Genomic DNA, 21,226 nt, shown 5'->3' with positions numbered 1-21,226 from the left:
GGTGGTGGATGCCTATAGTCCCAGCTACTCGGGAGGCTGAGGCGGGAGAATGGCGTGAACCCGGGAGGCAGAGCTTGCAGTGGTGCAGAGATCATGCCACTGCACTCCAGCCTGGGCGACAGAGCATGACTCCGTCTCAAAAAAAAAATACAAAAATTTAGCTGGGCATGGTGGTGTGCACCTGTAGTCCCAGCTACTTGGGAGGCTGAGGCGGGAGAATTGATTGAACCTGGGAGGTGGAGGTTGCAGTGAGCCGAGATCGCGTCATTGCACTCCAGCCTGGGCAACAGGGTGAGACTCCATCTCAAAAAAAAAAAAAAAAAGAAAGAAAGAAACCCAGACATGCCTGTTCCAGAAGCAAAGGGAAGAGTGGAGTCCAGGCTCTAGAACGCCCAGCCTCTGCCATTCCCCTCCCGCCCTCACTGTCTGCCCGTGACCTTTCCAGGCTGTCTGGAGCCCCCTACGCTGGGCCCAGGTGGATCTTATCAATTCACTTAAATATTTGCTGAACTCCCATCTGTGCTGGCTCTGCCTGTGAGGCTAGGAACGTCAAAAGGAACCCAGGCAGCCAACCCTCCAGGACCTTGGGGTGGTGTGAAGGCCCCAGATCTCTGAAACTGGAACAAAGCCAGACCCTGTGGCCGCCACCTTCTGGCCAACCTCAGATGGAGCCTTCCAGACACATCAACTCCCAGGGCTGTGGAAAGAAAAGGTGCGTTTTCTGGAGACTTACAGAGGGGTGGGGTGGCGGGCACTGCGGGCCAAACAGCCATACTCGGTGTCCTCTCCCCCACAGCCCTTGCTCTCCCTTCCCCTCTCTCAACCCTCCCAAACCCCTCACACCTGCCCCTCTGCCTCCCTCATCCCCCAACCCTCTTGGCCTCTTCACCTGCTCCTGAACAGCACAGCAAGCTCCAGGGAGGCTGGGCAGCAGCAGGCTCCCTGGAAAATGGGAGGGGGCCGGGCACACTGGTTCATGTCTGTAATCCCAGAGCTTTTGGAGGCCGAGAAGGGAGGAGTGTTTGAGCCCAGGAGATGGAGGCCAGCCTGGGCAACATTGGGAGACCCCGCCACCCCCATCTCTACAAAAAATTTAAAAATAACCCAGGCGTGGTGGTGCACACCTGTAGCCCCAGCTACTCAGGAGGCTGAGGTGGGAGGATCACTTGAGGCCTGGGAGTTTGAGGCTGCAGTGAGCCAAAATTGCACCACTGCACTCCAGCCTGGGCAACAGAACAAGACCCTGTCTCACATACACACAACAAAAAGGTGACTAGTGTGATAGAGGAAGTGAGTCCTCAATTTTAGTTGTTATTAATTAGAATTAATTAGCTAGCAGCTTCTGGATGGGACAGTGCAGCTCTAGAGGCTTCATCAGACTCAGGTTTACTTTCTGGGTGAGACAACCCCATGGGTGGGGTGTGCTGCATTCAGGTAGGAAGCCTGAGCCCTGAGCCCAAGCCCAGGCTTGAGGGCTGAGTCAAGGTCTACATCCCTGAGGATGTGTGGCCTTTCTGGCGCCACCTGCTCCTCCTGGAGTCTGAGGCTTTCTGCTCTTCCAGCCTGGGGGTGCCAGGCTGCTAGGGGTGGCACCTTCCCCTCCCCAGGAAAAGATGCAAAATCCCCTGATGGCACAGGCAGCCCCTCCCCAGAATGGACGGGATGGAAAGGGGACAAGTGGCAATGGCCCCAAACCAGGACCTCAGCTCATGGGTTCCCGGGTCCCTGGGGAAAGGGCTGAGGTCCTTCCTGCACTCAGCAAACAGGAACTGCGCGCTGAGCACCCAGCTGGAAATCAGCCACGGACAGGACAGACCCCTTCCCTCCCCCAACAAGCTCACGGTCTAGCCGAGGAGACTCATGTTGAAACATATAAATGGCCACTTCGCCAGGTCATAGCCATGGTAGTGGGGCTCGGAAGGAGAAGCCCATGGCGTTATGAGGGCGTGTGGAGCGGCGGTCGCCAAGGAGGGCTTCCCTGGGGGAGTGACAGTGAAGCAGAGCCCCCAGACCTGAGCGGGACTTGGCCAGAAAGGAGGGAGGAAGAGTGTGGCTGGCAGAGGGAGCTGCGAGTGCAAGGCTGAGAGGCAGGAAGGCCCGGGCGCTTGCAGGGAGATGCAAGTCTGAGGACGATGGCCCGGCTACGGCTGTTCCGTTGGGGGTGTTCCTGCTCTCCTTCCGCCCTGGGGGAGATGTTCCGATTCTACCTGGCGCTCCCCAGTCCGTGGGTTCAGTCTTTCCTTGTGGGCTCCATTTCCCAGCTTCTAATCTCTCTGCGGCTCAACCCCTCTTCCCCTCTGTGTAGCCATGAGGCCCGGAGCCACCCCAAGAGCAGCCTTGGAGGCCTGATTGAGACAGCATCACCCCATCCCTGAGCCCAGAGCATGGAGAAAGCTTAGGTCACGGCGGAGCCTTTTTTGTTTTTTGTTTGCTTGTTTGTTTGTTTGTTTGTTTGAGACGGAGTCTCGCTCTGTCGCCCAGGCTGGAGAGTGCAGTGGCGCGATCTCGGCTCACTGCAAGCTCCTCCTCCCGGGTTCACGCCTTTCTCCCGCCTCAGCCTCACGAGTAGCTGGGACTACAGGCGCCCACTACCACGCCCAGGCCCGGCTAATTTTTTTTTTTTTTTTTTTTTGCATTTTTAGTAGAGACGGGGTTTCACCCTATTAGCCAGGATGGTCTCGATCTCCTGACCTCGTGATCCGCCTGCCTTGGCCTCCCAAAGTGCTGGGATTACAGGTGTGAGCCACTGCGCCCGGCCACGGTGGAGCCTTTCATGGAAAGGCCCAGGAAACAACCTATGACTCAGGCCAGGGACAGGGCTGGTCCTTATCGACTGTTTCACCCCCAGCCTGAAAGAGTGTGGTCAGAGGCTGGCACCACTGTGGCTGGGGACGTCCTGATTTCTCCCCTGCAGAATGTGGTTATTCTGGCGCTGGGGTGGCCCTGAAGCTTAGCTATGAGGGAAGCCTGTTCTTAGATACCCCAGCCTTGGGAGAGAAGAGCTGTGTACTGCCGCTGATAATGAACAGTGGCTGGCCGGGCATGGTGGCTCAGGCCTGTAATCCCAGCACTTTAGGAGGCCCAGGAGGAGTTTGGAAAACTGCTTGACCCCAGGAGTTGGAGGCTGCAGTGAGCCATGATCGTGCAACTGCACTCCAGCCTGGTCCACAGAGCAAGATCCTGCCTCAAAAAAAAAAAAAAAAAAAAAAAAAAAAAAAAAAAAAAATTCTTTCTTGGCCGGGCATGGTGGCTCATGCCTGTAATCCCAGGACTTTGGAAGGCTAAGATTAGAGGATTGCTTTGAGACCAGCCTGGGCAACATAGTAAGACCCTGTCTGTATGTGAAAAATTTAAAAAAAAAAAGTCTTTCTTCAATAATAAATTAACCCTTAATGTAACTTTTAAAATTTTTACTTTATAAACTTTTTTGAACTTTTTCACTCTTACAATAATGCTTAGTTTATAATGCAAATATATTGCATAGCTGTACAAAAATATTTTCTTTATATCCTTATTCTATAATCTTTTTTCTATTTTTAAAATTTCTTTTTTTTTACTTTTATTTTTTATATTTATTTATTTATTTATTTATTTATTTTGAGACGGAGTCTCGCTCTGTCACCAGGCTGGAGTGCAGTGGTGTGATCTTGGCTCACTGCAACCTCCAACTCCCAGGTCCAAGTGATTCTCCTGCCTCAGCCTCCTGAGTAGTTGGAATTACAGGCACGCGCCATCATACCCGCCTAATTTTTGTATTTTTATTAGAGACGGGGTTTCACCATGTTGGCCAGGATGGTCTCAATCTCCTGACTTTGTGATCCAACCACCTCAACCTCCCAAAGTGCTGGGATTACAGGTGTGAGCCACCACACCTGGCCTATTTTTTTTTACTTTTAAAACTTTTTTGTTAAAAACTGAGACACAAGCCAGGTGAGGTAAGATATGCCTGCAGTCCCACCTACGGGAGGCTGAGGCAAGGGGATGACCTGAACCCAGTCTGGGCAACACAGTGAGGCCCTGTCTCTTATTTAAACAAAACAAAACAAAGACATTAGCACACACATGAGCCTAGGCCTACACAGGGATAGAATCATCAGCATCACTGTTGTCCACCTCCACATCTTGACCACCTAGAAGGTTTTCAGGGGCAATAATATGCATGAAGCTGAGATATGTGATAATAATGCCAGTGGGCTTGGTGGCTCATGCCTGTAATCCCAGCCCTTTGGGAGGCCAAGGTGGGCAGATCACTTGAGCCCAGGAGTTCAACACCAGCCTGGGCAACATGGCAAGACCCCGTCTCTACCAAAAAATACAAAAAGTTAGCCAGGTGTGGGGGCTTGCACCTGTAGTCCCAGCTACTTGGGAGGCTGAGGTGGGAGGATCGCCTGAGACTAGGAGGCGGAGATTGCGGTGAGCTGAGATGGCACCACTGCACTCCTGGGTGACACAGCGAGACTCCGTCTCAAAAAAAAAAAAAAAAAAACAAGGCTGGGTGTGGTGGCTCTCACCTGTAATCCCAGCACTTTGGGAAGCTGAGGTGGGTGGATCACCTGAGGTCAGGAGTACAAGACCAGCCTGGCCAACATGGAGAAATCCCATCTCTACTAAAAAAGTACAAAAATTAGCTGGGCATGGTGGTGTATGCCTGTAATCCCAGCTACTCGGGAGGCTGAGGCAAGAGAATTGCTTGAACCCGGGAGGCGGAGGTTGCAGTGAGCTGAGATTACACCACTGCACTCCAGCCTGGGCAATAGAGCCAGACCCTGTCTCAAAAAGAAATAATAAAAAATACTAGGTTCTATACATAATCATATGCTCCTGCTGTTCTTTTACACCAGCTTCACCACAAACACATGAGTAACACATTGTCGTAGACATTGTGACAGCTACGATAGACTGGGCGATAGGAATTTTTCAGCTCCATTATAATCGCCTGGGACCACAGTCATACGTGCGGCCCATCATTAACCAAAACGTTGTGGTGTGGGACTGTACCACATCGTCCTTGTCCATTCCTCTGCTGAGGGACGTTTCAGTTGTTCCCACCTTTTGGCTGTTGTGAATAACCTCGCTATGAATGTTGGCGTACGAGTTCCTGTTTGAGTCCCTGCTTTCAATCCTGTGGGCATAGACCTAGGAATGGAATTGCCGTGTCATATGGTAACTCTGTGTTGAACTTTCTGAGGAATAGCCAAACCGATTTCCAAAGTAGAGACACCATTTTCATTCCCACCAGCCATTTCTCCACATTCTTGCCAACACTTGTTACTTCCCTTTTTTTTTATTAGAGCCGGCTCTAATAAAAATTAGTGGGTATGAAGTTGTATTTCATAGTGGTTTTGCTTTGTTTGGGACAAGGTCTCATTCTGTCACCCAGGCTGGAGTGCAGTGGCGCGATCTCTGCTCATTGCAGCCTCAACCTCCCGGGCTCAAGTGATCCTCCTGTTTCAGCCCTCTTTGCTCATTTTAAAATTGAATTGTCACCTGTAATCCCTGCACTTTGGGAGACCAAGGCAGGCAGATCACTTGAGGCCAGGAGTTTGAGACCAGCCTGGCCAACATGGTGAAACTCCGTCTCTACTAAAAATATAAAAATTAGCCGGGTGTGGTGGCATGCGCCTGTAATCCCAGCCACTCAGGAGGTTAAAGCAGGAGAATCACTCGAACCCGGGAGGCAGAGGTTGCAGTGAGCCAAGATCGCGCCACTGCACTCCAGCCTGGGTGACAGAGCAAGACTCTGTCTTAAAAAAAAAAAGGCCAGGCGCAATGGCTCACGCTTGTAATCCCAACACTTTGGGAGAATGAGGCGGGCGGATCATGAGGTCTGGAGATCAAGACCATCCTGGCCAACATGGTGAAACCTTGTCTCTATTAAAATACAAAAAATTAGCCGGGCGTGGTGGTACACGCCCGTAGTCCCAGCTACTCAGGAGACTGAGGCAGGGGAATCGCTTCAACCCTGGAGGTGGAGGTTGCAGTGAGCCGAGATCGTGCCACTGCACTCCAGCCTGGCGACAGAGTGAGACTCCGTCTCAAGAAAAAAAAAAAATTGAATTATAGGGGTTATTTATATAATCTGGAAATTAAACCCTCATCAATATGTGATTTGCAAATGTTTTCTTCTATTCTGTGGATTTTTTCATCCTTCATAGTGTCCTTTGATGCATAGAAGTCTTTAATTTTAATGAAGTATGATTTATCCATTTTTTCTTTTGTTGCCTGTGCTTTTGATGTTGTTTAAAAAACCAACGCCAAATGGCTGGGCACAGTGGCTCACGCCTGTAATCCCAGCACGTTGGGAGGCCGAGGCGGGCGGATCACGAGGTCAGGAGATCAAGACCATCCTGGCTAACATGGTGAAACCCCGTCTCTACTAAAAAAAAAATACAAAAAATTAACAGGGTGCAGTGGCAGGCACCTGTAGTCCCAGCTACTTGGGAGGCTGAGACAGGAGAATGGCGTGAACCCGGGAGGCAGAGCTTGTAGTGAGCCGAGATAGCACCACTGCTCTCTAGCCTGAACAACAGAGCGAGATTCTGTCAAAAAAAAAAAAACAAAGCCAAGCTCATGCAAAATTTCCCAGATATAGATATAGATATAGATATAGACATAGAGATAGACATAGATATAGATATAGATATAGATATATAGTTTTTTGGGTTTTTTTTTGAGACGGAGTCTCACTCTGTCACCCGGGCTGGATTGCAGTGGCCGGATCTCAGCTCACTGCAACCTCCGCCTCCCCGGTTCAAGTGATTCTCCTGCCTCAGCCTCCTGAGTAACTGGGATTACAGCCGCACACCACCATGCCTGGGTAATTTTGTATTTTTAGTAGAGACGGGGTTTCACCATGTTGGTCAGGCTGATCTCGAACTCCAGACCTCAAGTGATCCACTCACCTAGGCCTCCCAAAGTGCTGGGATTATAGGCATGAGCCACCTCACCCAGCCTCCCATGTATTTTCTTCTAAGAGTTTTATAGTTTTTTGCCTCTTAAGTTTTGGTGTTCAATCCATTTTGAGTAAATTTTTCTATGTGGTGTAAGATAAGGATCCAACTTCATTCTTCCGCATGTGGATACCCTGTTTACCTAACACCACTTATTGAAGAGGCTTCTTTCTCCCATTAAATGGTCTTGGCAACTTTGTTGAAAAGCACTTGACCATAGAGGTATGGGCTTATTTCTGGGTTCTCATTTTTATTCCATTGTCTATGTGTCTAGCCTTATGTCACTATCACCTGCTTTGATTACTGTAGCTTTGTAGTATGTTTTGAAATCTGGAAGTCTAAATCATCCACCTTTATTATTCTTTTTCAAGATCATTTTTGGCTCTTCTAGGTTCCTTTAAATTCCATATGAATTTAGGATGGATTCCATATGAATTTAGGATAGATTTAGCGATCTGCCCGCCTCAGCCTCTCAAAGTGCTGGGATTATAGGCATGAGCCACTGTGCCTGGCCAGGTTGACTCTACTTTTTAATATGTTCAAAATCGACATAATGGAGAGTTAGTAAGAAGAAAGTTGGTCGGGTGCGGTGGCTCACACCTGTAATCCTAACACTTTGGGAGGCTGAGGTGGGTAGATCACTTGGGGCCAGGCGTTCGAGAATAGCCTGGCCAACATGGTGACACCCCATCTCTACTAAAAATACAGAAATTACCTGTAGTCCCAGCTACCTGGGAGGCTCAGGCAGGAGAATCACTTGAACCTGGGAGGCGGAGGTTGCAGCGAGCCAAGATCGTGCCATTGCACTCCGTCTCAAAAACAAACAAACAAAACCAGGCTGGGGGTGGTGGCTCGTGCCTGTAATCCCAGAACTTTGGGAGGCTGAGGCAGGTGGATCACGAGGTCAGGAGTTCGAGATCGACCTGGCCAACATGGTGAAACCCCATCTCTACTAAAAATACAAAAATTAGCCGGGCGTGGTGGTGGGCGCCTGTAATCCCAGCTACTCGGGAGGCTGAGGCAGGAGAATTGCTTGAACTTGGGAGGCAAAGGCTGCAGTGAGCGAAGATCACGCCACTGCACTCCAGCCTGGATGACTCCATCTCAAAAAAAAAGGCCAAGTGTGGTGGCTCACACCTGTAATCCCAGCACTTTGGGAGGCCTAGGTGGGTGAATCACCTGAAGTCAGGAGTTTGAGACCAGCCTGACCAACATAGTGAAACCTCATCTCTACTAAAAGTACAAAATTAGCTGGGTGTGGTGGCACATGCCTGTAGTTCCAGCTACTTGGGAGGCTGAGGCAGGAGAATGACTTGAACCTGGGAGGTGGAAGTTGCAGTGAGCAAAAGTCGCACCATTGCACTCCAGCCTGGGCAATAAGAGCGAAATTCCATCTCAAAAAAAAAAAAAAAAGAGCTCATGTCATCCACAAATAGAGACAGTTTTACTTCCTTCCCAATGTGGATGCCTTTTACTTCCCTTTCTTGCCTAATTGTTCTGGCGAGAACGTCCAGTGCACTGCTGATAGAAGTGACCAGAGCAGGCATCCTTGTGTTGTTTCTGCAGAGGCTGAACTTTTAACCACATGATGGACTTTTTCTGCTGAGTCGTCCTGATTCTTGGTTTGGGGCCGGAGATTACAGTTTGTGTGTCTACGCCAAAGGCACGGGTGGAAACGGGGAAAGCCAGCCAGTTAGCCGCCACGTGGGCTTTGGTGCAGCCCCACCAGGTGGTTGCTTATGTCCACACCTGTAGCAGTGAGAAGGTGCCCTGGCATGACTAACTCCCTTCTCCATTTTGCTCGTAACTTCCCTCCCCTCCCCCGGCACCCTACTGGCCATGGTGATGATATCTTTTAGGTTAACTGCTTTTGCCTGTCTCTGCATGTAGGCCAAACTTATTATGGGAGAAATTTAGTTTATAGTTTAACTTTGAAGCAAGGATGATGATAATAGTCTCTCCCTAAAACTAATCCTCCCTCCCTTCCCCCACAGAAGATGAGGAGGTTGTACACACAAGTAACAATGTTATGTTACAAATGTACATAAGCTGGCATGGGTGACTCGTGTGTCTGTAATCCTACCACTTTGGCAGTCAGAGGCAGTGAAGTGGCATCGTTTGGGGAAATACCCAAGGATCGTTGTCTTGACCTAAGGAAAATGAAGACGCAGACGCACGAGGAGTCAGAAAGTTGGGGCCGGGCGCGGTGGCTCACGCCAGTAATCCCAGCACTTTGGGGAGGCCAAGACAGGAGGATCACCTGAGGTCAGGAGTTCGAGACCAGCCTGGCTAACATGGCGAAACCCCGTTTCTACTAAAAATACAAAAAATTAGCCAGGCATGGTGGCGTGCGCCTGTAATCCCAGCTACTTGGGAGGCTAAGGCAGGAGAATAGCTTGAACCCGGGAGGCGGAGGTTGCAGTGAGCCGAGATCGTGCCCTTGCACTCCAGCCTGGGCAACAGAGACTCTGTCTCAAGAAAGAAAAAAAAGAGAGAGCAGAAAGTTTAATAGGTGAAAGAAGCAGGAGAAAAGCTCCCCCGTGCAGAGGGAGGGGGTTCCATTCCTGGCGGGATGCGGTTGGTTTTACAGAGGGGCTTGAAGAGGTGGTGTCTGATTTACATAGGGCCCAGAGGATTCACTGGACAAAGTGTGTCATTTACCTGGAGCTTGAAGAGGCTGACCGTCCCACCCTAATCATTTATCATGCAGATGGAGTCTCTACCTGGCCGGTGCCATGACACCTGCACACGTGGCAACAAAGAAAAGGGAAGAGAAAGACTCCATGTTGACTCTACCTGGCTCCCAGGTATCCCTTCTCTATCGGCACGGCTGCCGACTTCGCCTGTGCAAGTTTCCAGCTTGCTTACCTATGCTTGCAGCTTGATTTTTCAGGCCGCTTTTTGTTAGAAAAGAAATTAGTTGGGGGCTGCTTTATTATTAAAATAAAAACCTTACTTTCTGTACCCTCACTAACTGCCTAAATAATTTCTTTTTAACTCCTATATCAGCAGGAGGATTGCTTGAGCCCAGGGGTTGGAGACCACCCTTGGCAACACAGGGAGACTCTGTCTCTACAAAACATTAAAAAATTGCCAGGCGCAGTGGCTCATGCCTGTAATCCCAGCACTTTGGGAGGCCGAGGCGGGTGGATCACGAGGTGACGAGATGGAGATCATCCTGGCCAATATAGTGAAACCTCATCTCTACTAAAAGTACAAAAATTAGCCGGGCATGGTGGTAGGCACCTGTAGTCCCAGCTACTCGGGAAGCTGAGGCAGGAGAATCACATGAACCCAGGAGGCGAAGGTTGCAGTGAGCCGAGACTGCACCGCTGCACTCCAGCCTAGTGACAGAGCAAGACTCTGTCTCAAAAAAATAAATTAAATAAAAATAAATAAATATATAAAATAATTAGCTGAGTGTGGTGGCATGCACCTGTGGTCCCAGCTATAGGGGAGGCTGAGGCTGAGCTGAGATCGTGCCACGCCATTGCACTCCAGCCTGGGCGACAGAGTGAGACCTTGTCTCAAAAAAACAAACAAACAAACAAACAAACCATGTGCACTGTGACATGACCAAAGGACAAAGAAGTTTCACAACACCCCTCTAGCCCTTCATTGCCAGTCAGATGTCTGTGGTCATTGGTTACCTCTTCCCTCTTCTCCCTTCTGCTAACAGAAAAAGAGCCTAAAAATTGATGTTAACTTAAGCTCGTTCTTTAGAACACCAGTCTGCCATCCTCTTGGTTTGCTGGCTTTCCAAATCAAGTCACTTTCCTTGCCCCAACACCTTGTCTCCTGACTTACTGGCCATCATGTGGCAATCTGTACGAGCTTTGGACTCAGTTACAGCTTAATGGCCCAAAGTGAGGCATGAGAGGCAGCACTGGCCCCAGCTATGGATAGATGTTGCTCTTTGGACAGCTGCCCCAAAGCCTTCACACTTGAGAAGCTTGAGCCACTGATGAGGAAAGATCAGGCAACCTGACCAGCCCAGGGAGCCATTTCCTAGCCTCTAACAGGCCACCCTGGGGACTCCTGCCCTTTCTGGGGCAGGTCTTGGAGGAAACCTTTGGCCATGTTAGTATCGTATATTGTACAACCCAGAAGAAAATACACTTGAAAGGGTGGGATAAAATAAATTGATATGGCTGAGCACTGTGGCTGACACCTATAATCCCAGCACTTTCAGATGTCAAAGTGGGAGGGTCATTTGAGCCCAGGAGTTTGAGACCAGCCTGGGGAGCATGGAGAGACCCTGTCTCTACAAAAATGTTAAAGTTAGCCAGGCCGGGCGGATCACGAGGTCAGGAGATCGAGACCATCCTGGCTAACACGGTGAAACCCCGTCTCTACTAAAAATACAAAAAATTAGCCGGGCGTGGTGATGGGCGCCTGTAGTCCCACCTACTCGGGAGGCTGAGGCAGGAGAATGGCGTGAACCCGGGAGGCAGAGCTTGCAGTGAGCCAAGATCATGCCACTACACTCCAGCCTGGGCGACAGAGCCGAGACTCCGTCTCAAAAAAATAAAATAAAAAATAAATAAAGTTAGCCAGGCATGGTGGCGCATACCTATAGTCTAAGCTACTTGAGAGGCTGAGGTGGGAGGATCACTTGAAACTGGGAGGTCGAGGCTGCAGTGAGCCATGATCACACCACTGCACTCCAGCCTGGGCAACAGAGTGAGACCCTGTTTCAAAAAACAAAATGGGCCAGGCACAGTGGCTCACGCCTGTAATAGCAGCACTTTGGGAGGCTGAGGTGGGTGGATCACCTGAGGTCAGGAGTTCCAGACCAGCCTGGCCAACATGGTGAAACCCCATCTCTACTAAAAATACAAAAATTATGGCAGGGTGCAGTGGCTCACACCTGTAATCCCAGCACTTTGGGAGGCCGAGGCGGGCGGATCACCTGAGGTTGGGAGTTCAAGACCAGCCTGACCAACATGGAGATACCCCGTCTCTACTAAAAATACAAAATTAGCGAGGTGTGGTGGCTCATGCCTGTAATCCCAGCTACTCCGGAGGGTAAGGCAGAAAAATTGCTTGAACCCGGGAGGTGGAGGTTGCAGAGAGCCAAGATCATGCCATTGCACTCCACCCTAGGCAACAAGAGTGAAACTCCGTCTCAAAAAAAAAAAAAATTAGCTGGGCATGGTGGCCTGCCCCTGCAATCCCAGCTGCTTGAGAAGCTGAGGCAGGAGAATCGCTTGAATCCGGAGGCGGAGGTTGTGGTGAGCCGAGATTGCATCATGGCACTCCAGCCTGGGCAACAAGAGTGAAACTCCATCTCAAAAACAAAAAAAACCCCACATATACACCTTGATTTAATACTTCCCAAGAGCTATTCGTTTGGCCCTATGTCTGTGACAGCTGGAAAGAATGCTTTATAAAAGAAAGAAGAGGCTGGGCGTGGTGGCTCATGCCTGTAATCCCAGCACTTTGGGAGGCCAAGGCGGGTAGATCACAAGGTCAGGAGTTCAAGACCAGCCTGGCCAAGATAGTGAAACCTTGTCTCTACTAAAAATACAAAAATTAGCTGGGCGCAGTGGCGGGTGCCTGTAATCTCAGCTACTCGGGAGGCTGAAGCAGGAGAATCGCTTGAACCCAGGAGGCAGAGGTTGCAGTGAGCAAAGATTGCACCACTGCACTCCAACTGCAGCGACAGAGCAAGGCTCCGTCCCAAAAAAAAAAAAAGAGAAAAGAAAGAAGAGCGGCCAGGCACGGTGTCTCACACCTGTAATCTCAGCACTTTGGGAGGCTGAGGCAGGTGGATCACCTGAGGTCAGGAGTTCAAGACCAGCCTGACCAACATGGCAAAACCCTGTCTCTACTAAAAATACAAAATTAGCCGGGTGTGGTAGTGCATGCCTGTAATCCCAGCTACTCGGGAGGCTGAGGCAGGAGAATCCCTTGAACCCGTGAGACAGAGTTTGTGGTGAGCCAAGATCGTGCCATTGCACTCCAGCCTGGGCAACAAAAGTGAAACTCTGTCTCAAAAAAAAAAAGAAAAGAAAAGAAAAGAAAGAAGAGCATCCTGGCCAGGCGCGGTGGCTCACGCCTGTAATCCTAGCACTTTGGGATGCCAAGGAGGGTGGATCACATGAGATCAAGAGTTTGGGACCAGCCTGGCTAACATGGTGAAACCCCATCTCTACTAAAAATACAGAAATTAGCCAGGTGTGGTAGCGGGCGTCTGTAATCCCAGCTACTTGGGAGGCTGAGGCATGAGAATCGCTTGAACCTGGGAGGCAGAGGCTGCAGTGAGCCGAGACAGCGCCATTGCACTCCAGCCTGGTGACAAGAGCAAAACTCCATCTCAAAAAAAAAAAAAGCTTTAGAGCAGGAATGAAAGGAAGTAAAGTACGCTTGGAAAAGGGCCAAGCGGGTGACTTGAGAGATCAAGTAAGCAGTTTGGCCTTTTGACTTGGGGTTTTATAAGTTGGCATGCTTCCGGGGTCTTGTGTCCCTTCTCCCCTCATTCTTCCCTTGGGGTGGGCTGTCCGCATGCGCAGTGGCTGCCAGCACTTGGGAGGTGAGCATGCACAGTGTGTTTCCTGGAGCTGTGCACGTGTTCACTTGAGGCATTCTTCCCTTACCAGTCAAATGCCCCTAGAAGTTCATATACCAGTTAAGCTCTACCATTTTGCCTCTTAATGCACATGCTCGAGCCTACTTGCCCAGCTCCTGAGATCTTATCAGGAAGCTGCTGATCCCCAGTTTCAGGTGTTCCTGTTTATTAGGAGACTGCTTTCTCTGCTGCCTGGTGCTGAGTCACGGTGCCTGGCACCCAAAAAATTGTTATTTTTTGAACAATTATTATGTTAGAGAGACAGTTAACCGCTTAACCATCACATGATGGTGGCGGACATTCCTGGTTGGGGGGGCCCTCTCCTGCTGTGCTCATGCCTGACTAGCTACCTACTGTAACAAGACCCCATCCCTAAAAAATTGAAAAGAAAAATAAATTTAAAAACCAGGCCAGGCATGGTGGCTCATGCCTGTAATCCCAGCACCTTGGGAGGCTGAGGTGGGAGAATTGCTTGAGCCCAAGAGTTTGAGACCAGCCTGGGCGACATGGCAAAGCCCCATCTCTACAAAAAATACAAAAATTGGGCTGGGCACAGTGGCTCACGCCTGTAATCCCAGCACTTTGGGATGCCGAGGTGGGTGGATCACTTTAGGTCAGGAGTTCAAGACCAGCCTGGCCAACACGGCGAAACCTCGTCTCTACTAAAAATAAAAGAATTAGCCAGGTGTGGTGGTGGGCATCTGTAATCCCAGCTACTTGGGAGGATGAGGCAGGAGAATAGCTTTAACCCGGGAGGCGGAGGTTGCAGTGAGCCGAGATCGCACCGCTGCACTCTAGCCTGGGTGACAGCGAGACTCCGTCTCAAATAAATAAATAAATAAGAAGTATGGTCTTTCTGCCATAAGCAGAGACAGGCTAAAAACATCCATAACATCCGTCTGACCCTGAATACTTTGTTCAAATTCAGCCTTGCTTTCTGCTGGCTTTCCAATGATACATGTGATTGATGAAGAAATATGTTTTAGTTCCTTGCCAGATTTTATTTTTATTTCTGTTACAGTTTTTACTGCAGTAAAACTGTAGTAAAAACAGTTACTAGGGAGTACTCAGTCTCCCTAGTAGCTGAGATTACAGGTGCCTGCCACCACACCCAGCTAATTTTCCTATTTTTAGTACAGATGGGGTTTCACCATGTTGGCCAGGCTGGTCTCAAACTTCTGACCTCAAGTGATCCACCCGCCTCCGCCTCCCAAAGTGTTGGGATTACAGGAGTGAGCCACCATGCCCGGCCTCTTCCTGCTCTTTTGTAATCTATCTTTTACTCCTCCTACCCCCAACCCCCAACCCTAGAAAATCACTGATCTGTCACTTTTGGTTTGTATTTTCTAGCATTTTCTATAAATCAAATCATGCAATGTGCATTCTTTTTTTTTTTTTTTTTTTTTTGAGACAGAGTCTTCCTCTGTTACCCAGGCTGGAGTGCAGTGGCGTGATCTCAGCTCACTGCAAGCTCAGTCTCCCGGGTTCACGCCATTCTCCTGCCTTAGCCTCCCCAGCAGCTGGGACTACAGGCGCCCGCCACCATGCCCGGCTAATTTTTTTGTATTTTTAGTAGAGACGGGGTTTCACCATGTTAGCCAGGATGGTCTCGATCTGACCTCGTGATCCGCCTGCCTCAGCCTCCCAAAGTGCTGGGATTACAGACGTGAGCCACCGCGCCCGGCCACAATGTGTATTCTTTATCTGACTTTTCTTTTTCAAGACAGGGTCTCTTTGTTGCCCAGACTGGAGTGCGGTGGCACAATTATAGCTCGCTGTAACCTTGAACTGGGCTCAAGTGATCGTCCTTCCTCAGCTCCCTAAGTAGCGGCTTGAACTACAGGCGTGTGCCGCAGCCAATTTTTTTTTTTTTTTTTTGAGACGGAGTTTCGCTCTTGTTGCCCAGGCTGGAGTGCAATGGCACAATCTCAGCTCATCACAACCTCCGCCTCCCAGGTTCAAGCGATTCTCCTGCCTCACCCTCCCTAGTAGCTGGGATTACAGGCATGAGCCACCACGCCCGGCTAATTTGGTATTTTTAGTAGACACGGGGTTTCTCCATGTTGGTCAGGCTGGTCTCGAACTCCTGACCTCAGGTGATCCACCCTCCTTGGCCTCCCAAAGTGCTAGGATTACTGGCGAGCCACCGTGCCAGGCCATTTTTTTTGGAGAGATGAGGTCTCATTATATTACTCAGGCTTGTCTCAGGCAATCTTTCCATCACAGCCTCCCAAAGCACCGGGATTATGGGCACCACGACTGTCCCTTTTGTCTGGCTTAAAAAAAAAAGTTTATATTACATAAATAAATATTTTAAATTTTTTCTAGAGACAAAGTTTTGCTCTGTTGCCCAGGCAGATCTCAAACTCCTAGGCTCAAGCAATCATCTTGCCTTGGCCTCCTTAAGTGCTGGGATTACAGGAGAGAGCCATGGCACCCAGCCTGTCTGGCGTTTTGTTTTTGTTTTTTTGTTTTTTGAGATGGAGTCTTGCTCTGTTCCCCAGGCTGGAGTGCAGTGGCACAATCTCGGCTCACTGAAACCTCCGCCTCCTGGGTTCAAGCAATTCTCCTGTCTCAGCCTCCCAAGTAGCTGGGACTATAGGCAGGCAACAACACCCCTAGTCAATTTTTTTGTATTTTATTTTTGAGATGGTTGGAGAAAGGTATGGTTTGTCCAGAGCAGAGTTACTACTTGAATCAGTCTCCCCCAAAATGTTGAGGCTAGGCTTTTTCAAGGATAGTTTGGCAGGCAGGGGCTAGGGAACAGGTGCTGGTAATTGGTCGGGAATGTGATCATGGGGGTGTGGAAAATGCTCCTTGAGCACTGAGTCTTCCTGTGAGTTGGGCCACAGGACCAGTGGGCATTAGTTTTTTTGTTTTGTTTTGTTTTGTTTTTTGAGATGGAGTTTCGCTCTTGTAGCCCAGGCTGGAGTGCAATGCTTGTAGCCCAGGCTGGAGTGCAATGGCACAATCTCGGCTCACCACAACCTCCACCTCCTAGGTTCAAGCGATTCTCCTGCCTCAGCCTCCCGAGTAGCTGGGATTACAGGCATGCGCCACCATGCCCGACTAATTTTTGTATTTTTAGTAGAGGCAGGGGTTTCTCCATGTTAGTCAGGCTGGTCTCGAACTCCCAACCTCAGGTGATCCGCCCATCTCAGCCTCCCAAAGTGCTGGGATTACAAGGGTGAGCCACCGCGCCTGACCGGGCATTAGTTTTACAAAGGCAGTTTAGTTTGGGGAAGTACTACTATCATCTTTGCTTTAAGGTTAAACTATAAACTAGATTCTCCCCAAAGTTAGCCTGGCCTAAGCCCAGGAATGACCAAGGAGAGCTTGGAGGTTAGAAGCAAGATGGAGTCAACTATGTCAGCTTTCTGGTTTTTTGTTTTTTTTTTTTTTTGAGACAGAGTCTCACTCTGTCACTCAGACTGGAGTGCAGTGATGCGATCTCAGCTCACTGCAACCTCTGCCTCCTGGGTTCAAGCAATTCTCATGCCTCAGCCTCCAGAGTAGCTGAGATTACAGGTGTACACCACCATACCTGACTAATTTTTGTATTTTTAGTTGAGATGGGGTTTCACCATGTTGGTCAGGCTAGTCTCAACCTCAGGTGATCTGCCCATCTTGGCCTCCCAAAGTGCTGGGATTACAGGCGTGAGCCACCGCGCCTGGTCTAGATGTCTTTCACTGTCATAATTTTGCAAAGGTTTCAGGGCTGAGATGAGAAAGAGTGGGAACAGGGCTTGGCTTCAGCTCACTCCCACTGGAGCATTCTTCCATGCATTCCCAGTGATCACAAACCCCACTCCACTACCTCACTGATGCCATAATGTTTAACCATGCTTTTTACTTAAGGAATGCCAAGAACTGGCTTTAGGAAATCCAAATATGAAACCAAGGTTGTGGCGTGTTCCACCCTGGGAAGGAATGCTGAGCAACTGATTTACAGCCTTGCTACCAGCCAGACCACCAGGTGGCCCCTTAGTCAAGACAACCATAGCAACCGGCCATGCTAACCTGCATACCCTACCCCTCAGTGTTTTGCCCAGTTCAGTCTGCACACCACCCTACCCCTGACGTTAATTCCCACACTTTGCCTAATAAAAAAGCCCTACTGACTCTTTTTAGAGAGGCAGTCAGGGAATTCTCCTCTCTGTCTCTTTCTGCCTCCCGTGCTACCTTCATTATGTCCAGGCACAAGCTCCAATTAAGTCTTTCCTGGGAAAACTCCAGGCTTCATGACGATTTCTATTGCATTGAGAGCCCAAGAATCTATGGTCAACAACAGGGAGCAGTGGCTCACACTTTTACCCAGCACTTTGGGAGCTTGAAGTGGAAGGATTATTTGAGCCCAGGAGTTCAAGACCAGCTTGGGCAACACAGTGAGACCCCATCTCTACAAAACATAAAAACAAATTAGCAGGGCACGGTAGCATACGCCTATGGTCCCAGCTGCTTGGGAGGGTGAGGAGAAAGGATTGCTTGAGCCAGGAGTTCAAGGCTGCAGTGAGCTATGATCCTGCCACTGCACTCCAGCCTAGGTGACAGAGTGAGACACTGACTCAAAAAAAAAAAAAGTTTTTTTTTTTAAAGGAATCACCAGCTTGTGCTGTGAAGAATACTACCAGGTAGTTAGGGAAGTACACCCGGAACCTGCTTATCTGCTTGTTAATCTCTCAGCAACACAGACTTTCAAATCATATTCTTAACTGGAAATAAACGGGAAAAAAGATATCTGGGGCAAGAAATTATTATCACAAAGACCTCATGCTAAATTATAATACTTACAAAAAAACAATTCATATTTTGATTTTTAGCCCAAAGGATTTGATCAGCCACATTTTGGGGGTGAGGGTGGAGAGAGCTGGTTGGAGAAAGGTACTGTTTGAGACAGACCACGGCCACAGGGAGTTTTGGCTGGGAGCCTGATAATAAAGTAACAGCAATCCAAAGAACAAAACAGAATTTTCCTAAAGCACAGGATGACAATGTTACACAGACTGTTTCCACCCCTGCTGCCCCAAATTCATATGTTGAAATCCTAGCCCCTGCCGGGCGTGGTGGCTCACACCTGTAATCCCAGCACTTTGGGAGGCTGAGGTGGGCGGATCACCTGAGGTCAGGAGTTCGAGACCAGCCTGGCCAACATGGTGAAAACCTGTCTCTACTAAAAATACAAAAACTAGCCGAGCACAGTGGCGGATGCCTGTAATCCCAGCTACTCGGGAGGCTGAAGCAGGAGAATTGCTTGAACCCAGGAGACGGAGGTTGCAGTGAGTTAAGATCGCACCATTGCACTCAAGCCTGGGCGAGCGAGACTCCATCTCAAAAAAAAAGAATAAAAAAAAAAAAAAAGAAATCCTAGCCCCCCAAGGTGATGGTATAAAGAGATGGGGCTGGGCTGGGCCAGATGACTCAGGTCCGTAATCCCAGCACTTTCGGAGGCTGAGGCAGGAGGATAACTTGAGCTCAGGAGTTCAAGAACAGCCTGGGCAACATAACGAGACCCTGTCTCTACTAAGAATTTTTAAAAAAGAATTGTCGGGCAAGGTGGCTCACACCTGTAATCCCAACACTTTGGGAGGCTGAGGTGGGCAGATCATGAGGTCAAGAGATTGAGACCATCCTGGCCAACATGGTGAAACCCCGTGTCTCCTAAAAATACAAAAATTATCCGGGTGTAGTGGCATGCACCTGTAATCCCAGCTACTTGGGAGGCTGAGGCAGGAGAATTGCATGAAGCGGGAGGCAGAGGTTGCAGTGAGCTGATATCATGCCATTGCACTCCAGTCCGGTGACAGAGCGAGACTCCGTCTCAAAAATGAATAAATAAATAAATAAAGAGAGCAATGGGGCTTTTGGGAGATGATTAAGTCACGAGAGGTGGATACCATGTAAGGACACAGCCAAAGGACAGCTGTCTCTGAGCCAGGAAGCAGGCCCTCACCAGACAATGAATCTACCAGCACCTTGCTCGTGGAACTTCCCAGCCTCCAGAACTGTGAGAAATACATTTCTGTTGTTTGTAAGCCACTCATTTTATGACATTTTGTTATAGCGGTCCAGACATGCTAAGACAGGTTATAAATACTAACAATAGTGCTAAGCTATTAAGAAAAGGTTGGGCCAGGCGTGGTGGCTCACGCCTGTAATCCCAGCACTTTGGGAGGCCCAGGCGGGCGGATCATGAGGTCAGGAGATTGAGACCATCCTGGCTAACATGGTGAAACCCCATCTCTACTAAAAATACAAAAAATTAGCCGGGTGCGGTGGCGGGCGCCAGTAGTCCCAGCTACTCAGAGACTGAGGCAGGAGAATGGCGTGAACCCAGGAGCGGAGCTTGCAGTGAGCCAAGATAGTGCCACTGCACTCCGGCCTAGGTGAAAGAGCGAGACTCTGTCTCAAAAAAAAAGAAAAGTTTAACTATGTCCAAGATCCTCTATTTAATAGGACAAAGATAGTTTGTTTTTTTTTTTTTTTTAGACGGAGTTCCGCTCTTTTTGCCCAGGCTGGAATACAATGGCACGATCTCCACTCACTACAAGCTCTGCCTCCCAGGTTCAAGCGATTCTCCAGCCTCAGCCTCCTGAGTAGCTGGGATTACAAGTGCCCGCCACCACGTCCAGCTAATTTTTGTATTTTTAGTCAAGATGGGGTTTCACCATGTTGGCCAGGCTGGTCTCGAACTCCTGACCTCAGGTGATCCTCCCGCCTCAGCCTCCCAAAGTGCTGGGATTACAGGCATGAGCCACTGCACCTGGCCAATGGATCCATTTCGAAAATCTCTTAATAAATTTTACAAAAACTCACCATGGTGTAAATGTGCCATCATTCTTTGCCTGACCAAGTTCCTGTGTGTCACCTTGGTGAGGTGGTGCAGCACAACAGAAAGCAGAAGGTCTGTGATAAGCTGCATAGGGGTTCACATCCTGGCTCAGTCAGTTATTCGCTGGGAAAATTACTTCTCTAGTCCTCAGTTTCCTCATTTATTATTTTTATTTATTATTATTATTATTATTATTTTGAGATGGAGTCTCGCTCTGTCACCCAGGCTGGAGTGCAATGGTGTGATGATCTTGGCTCACTGCAACCTCCACTTCCCAGGTTCAATAGATTCTCCTGCCTCAGCCTCCCAAGTCACAGGGATTACAGGCACGTGCCACCACGCCCAGCTAATTTTTTGTATTTTTAGTAGAGACGGGGTTTTACCGTGTTAGCCAGGATGGTGTCGATCTCCTGACCTTGTGATCCGCCCACCACAGCTTCCCAAAGTGCTGGGATTACAGGTGTGAGCCACTGCACCTGGCCAGTTTCCTCATTTCTTAAGTGGGGCAATAAGGCCGGGCACAGTGGCTCATGCCTGTAATCCTAACACTTTGGGAGGCCGAGGCAGATGGATCACTTGAGGTCAAGAGTTCAAGACCAGCCTTGCCAACATGGTGAAACCTTGCCTCTACTAAAAATGCAAAAATTAGCCAGGCATGGTGGCAGGCGCCTGTACTCCCTGCTATTCAGGAGGCTGAGGCAAGAGAATCACTGGAACCTGGGCGGCGGAGGTTGCAGTGAGCCGAGATCGCACCACTGCACTCCAGCCTGGGCAACAGTGAGACCCTGTCTCAAAAAAATAAATAAATAAATAAAAATAAAATAAAGTGGGGTAATAATAGTACCTGCTGCAGAGGGTAGTCGTAAGGATTTAATG

This window comes from Pan troglodytes, chromosome 11 (genome assembly GCF_028858775.2).
Source record: "Pan troglodytes isolate AG18354 chromosome 11, NHGRI_mPanTro3-v2.0_pri, whole genome shotgun sequence".
NCBI classification, from domain to species: domain Eukaryota; kingdom Metazoa; phylum Chordata; class Mammalia; order Primates; family Hominidae; genus Pan; species Pan troglodytes.
Note: the sequence above shows the minus strand (reverse complement) of the source record.